Raw genomic sequence first — 10,506 nt, 5'->3', positions numbered from 1 at the left:
CTCTATAGTCTGAGCCACGGGGGAAGCCTACTTTGAAAAATGTTAAGGGCTGTGAACTAGGAGGTCTACAAAGAAGGAAGAATAGGCTCTAATTGTTTTAATTCAAAAATTATCCATTCTGCTTTTCATTTCTCCAACTTTTTCCCTATCAAAGAAAAACTATAGAATTTCAAATTTTAACACTTTTAGAGCTGGTTTTCATCAGGTATGAGGCTTGATGATGTGATTTCCAATGTGAAAAAAAAATACCTGCTCTGAAGAGATTACAGACTAACAGAAGGAGATGAAACTCACAATTAATTACAAGTCACTGTAATTTGTCTGAAACCATATAAAATTCCAAATGTATTATTTTCCTACATTAAATATTAAATATTATAAATTTATATGAGTCAACCTATGATTATGCTAAAACAGGATGATTAAAGTGCTGCTGAGTCATAGAAGTAAAAAAAACAGTGTGGTTCCCCAAAATAAGTGAATATTTCATTTTATAAAATTACAGACTAAGCCATGAATCTCAAAATTTTGAATACTAAAAAGAAATTAGAACTTTTTAACAATAAAGTTCTGGTAGTTTGGTACACATTTCCAGATGGAAGATGCTGAGGGTCCACCATGTTGCATCACCATGAAATCCAGAACATGAGGTTGGAGTTTAGGATTTGAACTTGGGGATCAGGAAAGCATGAACACTTACAAAGAAATCAGGAAGGCAGGAGCATTCTCAGCAGCAGCCCGAGAAGCCTGTGTAGTTGGGGCTCAAAATGCTGGAAGATACTGCTCTCCAGCCTAGAATTCTGCTTGAAGACACACAAGGCCTTGGAAATATGTTCTTGCTGCCTTTGTGGGTGAGATGCTCCACCAAAACAACAGAATTAAACCAAAAAAAGTGGGACATCTTAGTACAGGAGAGGGGCCCAGCAATCTTGAAGAAAGAAGCCCATTTAAGTTGGAGCAGGAGATGGAAGCTTACCAAAAAAAGAAAAGAAAAGAACTGGCATCTGGTTATACAGAAAAGGGTTTTCTAATTTAAACAGGGAATTTAGGGAAAAGTAGTAAGAAGATTGTTAAAAATGAAAACTTAAGGCAGAAAAAAAAAAGCAGTTGTGAGAGGAGAGTTGACTATTGATTATGCACATGTGTTATTTAAATACAAATAAAAGTTAACATGAGGGCCTTTCCAGATGACAAACAGATGAGGAAAAAGTGAAAACAGTGACAGATTTTATTTTCTCAGGCTCCAAAATCACTGTGGACAGTGACTGCAGCCATGAAATTAAAAGATGCTTGCTCTTTGGAAATAAAGCTATAACAAACCTAGACAGAGGATGAAAAAGTAGAGACATCACTTTGCTAACAAAAGCCTGTAAGTCAAAGCCATGGTTTTTCAGTCATCATGTATGGATCTGAGTGAGAGTTGAACCATAAAGAAGGCTGAGTGCCAAAGAATCGATTCTTTTGAACTGTGGTATTGGAGAAGACTCTTGAGAATCCCTTGGATATCAAGGAGATCAAACTCATCAATCATAAAGGAAATCAGTCCTGAATATTCATTGGAAAGAGTAATGCTAAAGCTGAACCTCCAATACTTTGGCTACCCGATGGGAAGAGCCAACTCTTTGGAACAGACGCTAATGCTAAGAAAGACTGAGGGCAATAGGAAAAGGGGGCAACAAAAGATAGGATGATTGAATGGTATCACCAAGTCAATGGAGATGGATATGAGCAAACTCTGGGAGATAGTGAAGCACAGGGAAACCTGGCATGCTGCAGTCCGTGGGGTCTCAAGAGCCAGACACAACTTAGCAACTGAACAGCAACAGGTGAGTCAGCAGTAAAGACTCTGTCTGCCAACACAGGGAAGGAGAAGGAAATGGCAACCTACTCCAGTATTCTTGCCTGGAAAATTTCATGGACAGAGGAGCCTGGCAGACTACAGTCCACGTGGTCACAAAAGAGTCAGACACTACTTAGTGACCAAACAATAATAACAAACTATAAAACTTAGGAATTTATGGAAGACCCTCTGGAGTCTTCCTTCAACACATACATATAAATATGTGCATGCACAGACATTTGGACTTTTTTCATGCTAAAAATTTATTATGCTTTACTCATTCAGAGATACCAGTCAATGTTTCCTAATCAAAGTAAAGACCATGAAAAAATAGTATGCCTCAGAACTTGGTAATGACTATTAAATATATACTTTATAATATTACTAAATGGTGGATTCTAGCTGATTAAGCAAAATCCTCTTTAAGATATATTACCCAGTTGGAATATGAAGGGTTTATAGATTTAATTAATTTTAACTGAATTTTAATGAACTATATTTATTAGCTTATTTATTTTTTAACACTATAAACATTCTTTTCCTCATCATTAACTCAAAAAATAAATAAATAAAGGCATCAGTTCAGTTCAGTCACTCAGTCATGTCTGACTCTGCAAACCCATGGACTGCAGCACGCCAGGCTTCCCTGTACATCACCAACTCCCAGAGCTTGCTCAAACTCATGTCCATCTAATTGGTGAAAGCATCCAACCATCTCATCCTCTGTCATCCCCTTCTCCTCCTTCCATCAATCTTTCCCAACATCAGGGTCTTTTCAAATGAGTCAGTTCTTTGCATCAGGTGGCCAAAGTATTGGAGCTTCAGCTTCAGCATCGGTCCTTCCAGTGAATATTCAAGACTGATTTATAATCAAAGTTAAAGTGTATTTTCTTTTAATATCTGAAGTATATTTTTTAGTTCTCAAATGTTTAGAATTTTTTAGATAATTGTTGTTATTTAGTTCTAGTATAGAATATATTCTGTATGAATTTAATCTTTGAAAATGTGTGGATTCCTAAGAATTTCTAAGATTTCATTTTCTTCCATACTGTCCTTTAAAAAAATGTTTCATGTGTGCTTTAATAGGTGGTGTATTTCACAGATTTTCTGTGAGTGTTCTTTAACTATCCAGTGTTCTTTAACTACAGCACACATTAACTCTGTTGTTCAAATTTCCTGTATCCTTATTATTTATCTATTGGTAAATTTATCTACTGAAATCTGGTATTTATCTGGTATGTATCAACTGAAAGAGATGTTTAAAAATAAAATGGACAGAATGATCTCTGTTCCTTTCCAAGGCAAACCATTCAATATCATGGTAATCCAAGTCTATGCCCCGACCAGTAATACTGAAGAAGCTGAAGTCATATGGTTCTATGAAGACCTACAAGACCTTCTAGAACTAACACCCCCCCAAAAATGTCCTTTTCATTATAGGGGACTGGAATGCAGAAGTAGGAAGTCAAGAAACACCTGGAGTAACAGGAAAATTTGGCCTTGGAGTACAGAATGAAGCAGGGCAAAGGCTACTAGAGTTTTGCCAAGAGAACGCACTGGTCATAACAAACACTTTCTTCCAGCAACAAAAGAGAAGACTCTACACATGGACATCACCAGATGGTCAACACCAAAATCAGATTGTTATATTCTTTGCAGCCAAAGATGGAGAAGCTCTACACAATCAGCAAAAACAAGACCAGGAGCTGACTGTGGCTCAGATCATGAACTCCTTATTGCCAAATTCAGACTTAAATTGAAGAAAGTAGGGAAAACCACTCAGAGAAGGCAATAGCAACCCAGTCCAGTACTCTTGCCTGGAAAATCCCATGGATGGAGGAGCCAGGAAGCCTGCAGTCCATGTCCGACTCTTCGCGACTCCACTTTCACTTTTCCCTTTCATGCATTGGAGAAGGAAATGGCAACCCACTCCAGTGTTCTTGCCTGGAGAACCACAGGGACTGGGGAGCCTGGCAGGCTGAATCTATGGGGTCACACAGAGTTGGACACAACTGAAGCAACTTAGCAGAAGTAGCAGCAGCAGGGAAAACCACTAGATCATTCCAGTATAATCTAATTCAAATCCTTAATGATTATACAGTGGAAGTGAGAAATAGATTTAAGGGAATAGATCAGATAGAATGCCTGATGAACTACGGAGACAGATTTGAGACATTGTATAGGAGACAGGGAGCAAGACCAACCTCAAGAAAAAGAAATGCAAAAAAAGCAAAATGGCTGTCTGAGGAGGTCTTACAAATAGGTATGAAAAAAAGAGAAGCGAAAGGCAAAGGAGAAAAGGAAATACATACACATTTGATTGCAGAGTTCCAAAGAATAGCAAGGAGAGATAAGAAAACCTTTCTCAGTGATCAGTGAAATGAAATAGAGGGAAAAAATAGAATGAGAAAGACTAGAGATCTCTTCAAGAAAATTAGAGATACCAAGGGAACATTTCATGCAAAGATGGACACAATAAAGGACAGAAATGTTATGAACCTAACAGAAGGAGAAAATATTAAAAGAGGTGGCAAGAGTACACAGAAGAAATGTATAAAAAAGATCTTCATGACCCAGATAATCACGATGGTGTGTTCACTCACCTAGAGCCAGACATCCTGGAATGTGAAGTCAAGTGGGCCTTAGAAAGCATCACTATGAACAAAGCTAGTGAAGGTGATGGAATTCCAGTTGAGCTATTTCAAATCCTGAAAGATGATGCTGTGGAAGTGTTGCACTCAATATGCCAGCAAATTTGGAAAACTCAGCAGTGGCCACAGGACTGGAAAAGGTCAGTTTTCATTCCAATCCCAAAGAAAGGCAATTCCAAAGAATGCTAAAACTAACTGCACAATTGCACTCATCTCACACGCTAGTAAAGAAATGCTCAGAATTCTCCAAGCCAGGCTACCACAACATGTGAATGGGGTGAACTTCCAGATATTCAAGTTGGTTTTAAAAAAGGTAGAGGAACCAGAGATCAAATTGCTAACATCTGCTGGATCATCGAAAAAGCAAGAGAATTCCAGAAAAACATCTACTTCTGCTTTATTGACTATGTCAAAGCCTTTGACGGTGTGGATCACAATAAACTGTGGAAAATTCTGAAAGAGGTGGGAATACCCGACCACCTGACCTGACTCTTGAGAAATCTGTATGCAGGATAGGAAGCAACAGTTAGAACTGGACATGGAACAACAGACTGGTTCCAAATAGGAAAAGGAGTATGTCAAGGCTGTATATTATCACCGTGTTTATTTTACTTACATGCAGAGTACATCATGAGAAACACTGGGCTGGATGAAGCACAAGTTGGAATCAAGATTACTGGGAGAAATATCAATAACCTGAGATATGCAGATGACAGCACTCTTATGGCAGAAAATGAAGAAGAATTAAAGAGCCTCTTGATAAAAGTGAAAGAGGAGACTGAAAAAGTTGGCTTAAAACTCAACATTCAGAAAACTAAGATCATGGCATCTGGTCCCATCACTTCATGGCAAATAGATGGAGAAACAGTAGAAAGTGTCAGACTTTATTTGGGCTCCAGAATCACTGCTGATGGTGACTGCAGCCATGAAATTAAAAGGCACTTTCTCCTTGGAAGAAAATTATGACCAACCTGGACAGCATATGAAAAAGCAGAGACATTATTTTGCCAACAAAGATCCATCTAGTCAAAGCTATGGTTTTTCCAGTGGTCATGTATGGATGCAAGAGTTGGACTATCAAGAAAGTTGAGCGCCGAAGAATTGATGCCTCTGAACTGTGGTGTTGGAGAAGACTCTTGAGAGTCTCTTGGACTGCAAGGAGATCTAACCAGTCCATCCTGAAGGAAATCAGTCCTGAATATTCACTGGAAGGACTGATGCTGAAGCTGAGACTCTAATACTTTGGCCACCTGATGCGAAGAGCTGACTCATTTGAAAAGACCCTGATGGTGGGAAAGATTGAAGGCGAGAGTAGAAGGGTATGACAGAGGATTAGATGGTTGAATGGCATTACCCACTCAATCGACATGAGTTTGAGTGAACTCCGGAAGTTGGTGATGGACAGTGAGGCCTGGCAAGTTGCCGTTCATAGTGTCGCAAAGAGTTGGACACGACTGATTGAACTGAACTGAAAAATAAAATATATCATACTATGACTTTACATTTGTATACTTCCCCTTGTGGATCTGTCAATTTTTTGCTTAAGCATTTGAAATTGAGAATAACTATATCTTTTTGATTATTCAGACCTACTATCATTTTGATTTGATCTGACTTTAACATTTTTGCCTTAAAGGCTTGTTGTAATCTAACATAATAACCAACTTTATCTTGATTAGTTTTTGCATGGTATATATCTAATTCTTTTTTTTTTTTCTTTTTTTTTTTACTATTCCACTCCACTCAGCGTGTGTGCTCATATACTCAGTCGTGTCCGACTCTTGGCGACCCCATATACTGTACCCATGTACCCATCAGGCTCTTCTGTCCATGGGATTCTTCCAGCAAGAATACTGACATGGGTTGCCATTCCTCCTCCCATACATTTTCCTGACCCAGGGATCAAACTCATGTCTCTTGTCTCTGGCATTAGTGCCATCTGGGTGGCCGCTTGGAATGCAGAATCAAATCTCTGACCAGGGACCACACCCATCCCCCTTTGAAGCCTTAACCACTGGACTGCCACAGAAATACTATTCTTTTTAATTTAATTCTTTCCTCTCAACTTCAGGGAATTCTTATGCTTTCAACGTGTCACTTGTTTAAAAATGCATATTATTTATATACATGTATATGTATATATATGTAAATAATTCATTGCGTTTTTGAAAAGATCTGGCAATCTTTAACTGAAAGTTTGTCCACCTGCCTGGAATGTAATAATATTTACTTTAAATGAAAATCTGATGGTTTACTTACTCCTTATCTCATTGCTTTTATATTATTTTTCCTTTTTTTTCTTTCAAGCTTATTGAAAATTGTTTCTTTTTTTTTTTATATTTAGTCATCTCATGATAACCTAAGATACTACAGAATGTATCCTTGACTTATAAAAATTTGGAGTTGATTGGTAGTTCCTTTTTTTTTCTTATTCTTCATACACTCTGAAAGAAACATATATCTCTTACTCCACTTATTTTCTTTTCATCTTGTGCTCTTTTAGTGTTATGTACTTTATTTTTCTATATACGTTAAACCCTAAAAGACTATAGCTATTGCTGTACAGTCAACATCTTTTCAGTTTAACCCACACATTTATCATTTTATTTCTTCCTTCTTCCCTCCTTCCCTCCCTAAATTTTCCTTCTTTCCTTCTTTTTCTTTCCTTTCCTTTCCATCTGGAGTAGTTTTCCTTCTGACTGAAAAACATATTTTAGAGTTTCCTGTTGGATTTTCCAGTCTGGGGTGTGCTGGCCATAAATTCTAACTCTCACTTTTGTTATTCTAAAAATGTCTTTATTTTGCTTTCATTTTTGATGGATATCTTTGCTTATTGTTAACTTTTAAGCTTATATTTATTTTCTTTCACTGTGTAAAGCAAATTTTTTTACTAACTTCTTGTTTCCTTGCTGATGTGGAATAATCAATTGACTGCTTTTTTTTTTTTTTTTTCTTTTTCCTAGCAGCTGCATTTTCGATATTTTTATTTCTTTGGTATTCGGAACTTTCACTGATATGGATCAATATGGATTTCAGTCTATTTTCTCTGCCAGGAATTCTTTGGGCTTTCTAATTCTTTAATTAATTCCAGGATTTTTTTAGCCATTATATCTTTGATTATGGATTCTTTTATTTCTCTCTTCTCAGCTGGATCTCCAATCAAACCTATATTAGATCATGTTTGTTGTAAGATTTTATTTTTTGAGTTTTCCCTCTCTATCTGTGCCTGTGATTCACTGTGGATAATTTTTTTTTTTCTCCTCCTGTGTTTTTTGGTCAGCTTTGTGCAATAGGAGAAGGAAATGGAAACCCACTCCAGTATTCTTGCCTGGAGAATCCCAGGGATGGGGGAGCCTGGTGGGCTGCCGTCTATGGGGTCGCACAGAGTCGGACACGACTGAAGCGACTTAGCAGCAGCAGCAGCAGCAGCAGCAGCAGCAGCAGCAGTGCAGTATAAACTGTCTGCATTGATTGAAATGTTCTCTATTTGCATTTTCCAATACAGTAGCTCTAAACATGCATGACTATGGAGCACTTGAAATGTTGCTAGTACAAGAGAAGAGTTTAATTTTTTCCTGAATATAATTTTATAAAATTTTTAGTTTGAAATATTTTTAGATTTACAGAAGAGTTGCAAAGTTGGTATAAGGACTTTCTCAGTAAGTTTCATCCAGCTTTCACTAAAGTTAACTATGAAACATTGATCAAAACTAAGATGTTAAGTAGTAGTAAAATAGTATTAACTAAGCTACAATCTTTACTTGATTTTCACCATTTTTCCCCATTAATGTCCTTTATCTATTCCAGAATTCATCCAGGATACTATGTTGCATTTAATCACTTTATCTCCAGTCTGTGAATTTCTTACATGTCTTTGTCCTCCATGACCTGGGCACTTTCAAAGAGAACTGGCAAGCTATTTTGTGGAATGTTTTATTTGTAGGGTGCTTTTTGTAATTGGATTGTGAATATGAATTTTGGGGAATAATATCACACAGGTGGTACACCCTCCTCATCTCATCATATAAAGAAAGTTGATACTGATTGCATAGCTAAGTACGTGCCTGTCAGGTTTATCCACTGCAAAGTTATATCTTTCCACATGCTTTGTGTTAGAATACAGACCAAATACAAGGGGAAGAGTTAAGTCCTACCTCATGGACAGAGGTCCATCAAAGAATTTGTGGACATATGTTAAAGCCATCAGAGTAATTAATAAATTGGGGGAGGTGAGTGATACATTCAGAGTATGCAACAATCCTGTTATTCCTTAGAATTTCACCTACTAATGTTAATATTAATCAGCGGTTCTCTCCTGCAGCAGTTATTACTATGATATACTAATGGTGATTTAAAAATTTCCTTACTCCTTCTGCATTTATTAACTGTATTGCTTCTGTAAAAAAGAGTTGTCCCTCCACATATGTTTATTTATTCATTCATTTATTCACTCACTTATCTATAACAGTATGGACTCATGGGTATTTATTTTTTTTTGTTTTTGTACTGAATTACTATTTATTTTGTTTCCATTGTTCTAGTTTTGGTCAGAAGGAGCTTTTCCAAGTTAGCTTGCATGTCATTTGACATACCCGATCTGTGTGTGTGTGAAAGATAGAGGGAGGAAGAGTGAGAGAGCAAGAGAGAGATAGAAGGCTCTTTTTTTACTTTCTGGCATTATAAAATGTTCTAGACTAATGACAGATTGAAATTATAATGGGTTAATATAGTTCAGTGGGCTTCCCAGTTGGCTCAGGGTAAAAAATCTGCCTGCCAAGCAGGAGATGCAGATTTGATCTCTGGGTCAGAAAGCCCAGTATATACCATTCCAGTATTCTTGCCTGGGAAATCCCATGGATAAGGGAACCTGGCAGGCTACAGTCCATGAGGTTGAAAGGACTGGACATGACTTAATGACTATACAACAGCTGAAATACAGCTCAGACATACAAAAACAGAGTTAGATGGCCATTGAGTGTCTGATCTTAGGTGGATCTTGAAGACCAGATACTCACCACTGAAAACGTGAACTTTCTTTGAACTACATCAGATGCAAGGACACCACCAGCCCAGCCACATTCAGAACACCTGCCAGCTGCACCTTTATTGTCTCAAGGTCTCCCTTTGTAACTGTACACTCATTTCAGACCCCAATCAATCCTAAATTAGCAAGCACCCTTACTACTGGCCAGCTCTAACTATAGTTCCTGTAATTAACTGTATCCTTAGAGCTTGCCTTTATAAGCCTCTTTCATTTTGTAGTCCAGCAGAACATAATTCAAGTGCTTCTTAAATCTATGTGTCCCAGACTGCAGTCCTAACAAATCCCAATTACACATCTTTTTATTTCAATCAGATTTCTGTCTCTGAAATTTTGGTTGATAATCTCATTTTCTTTTTTTTTGTTTGTTTTTCCTGTCCCAACCCTAGAATCAGACATTTCTTTCAGGATCTTTAGCTCCATTTAATAGAGAATTGTATTCAGGAAAAAATTTGTAATGAACACAATTTTAATTTGAAGTAGCTATTTCTTATTAATGTTTACCATATTAGACAGCATAGTACTAGATCATTCATTCTTTTTACAGTTTTTCTTAGTCAAAAACTATCATTCCCATATCTTATCATTACCAGTAATTGCAACGCTCCATATATCAATATTATGCCATAATCTGACCATCATCTCTTTTTGCCCAGGTCACTCTCTCCAGTACCATGACTCCAACTATCCTTTATCACCTTGAATCTATTAATTCTAATACTTTTCACTGCATCTATGTTAAATTTCATGATTAGTTATCTTAACTACTCCCTTGAGTCATTTGTTCCTCTCTCCATCATACTCTGAACTCTGCCTTCTTAGCACTCCTTCCATGAAATTTAATGTAGAAAGGAAAAAGATAGCCATCACAATGACCAGTCTCATTTTGAACATGTCATTACAAACTGCAATGCTCCAGGGAAACATTACTCCATATTGCTAATCTACTTTATCATTCTTTGAATGACTATGTA

Source organism: Bubalus kerabau, chromosome 6 (assembly GCF_029407905.1).
Source record: "Bubalus kerabau isolate K-KA32 ecotype Philippines breed swamp buffalo chromosome 6, PCC_UOA_SB_1v2, whole genome shotgun sequence".
NCBI classification, from domain to species: Eukaryota; Metazoa; Chordata; class Mammalia; order Artiodactyla; family Bovidae; genus Bubalus; species Bubalus kerabau.
Note: the sequence above shows the minus strand (reverse complement) of the source record.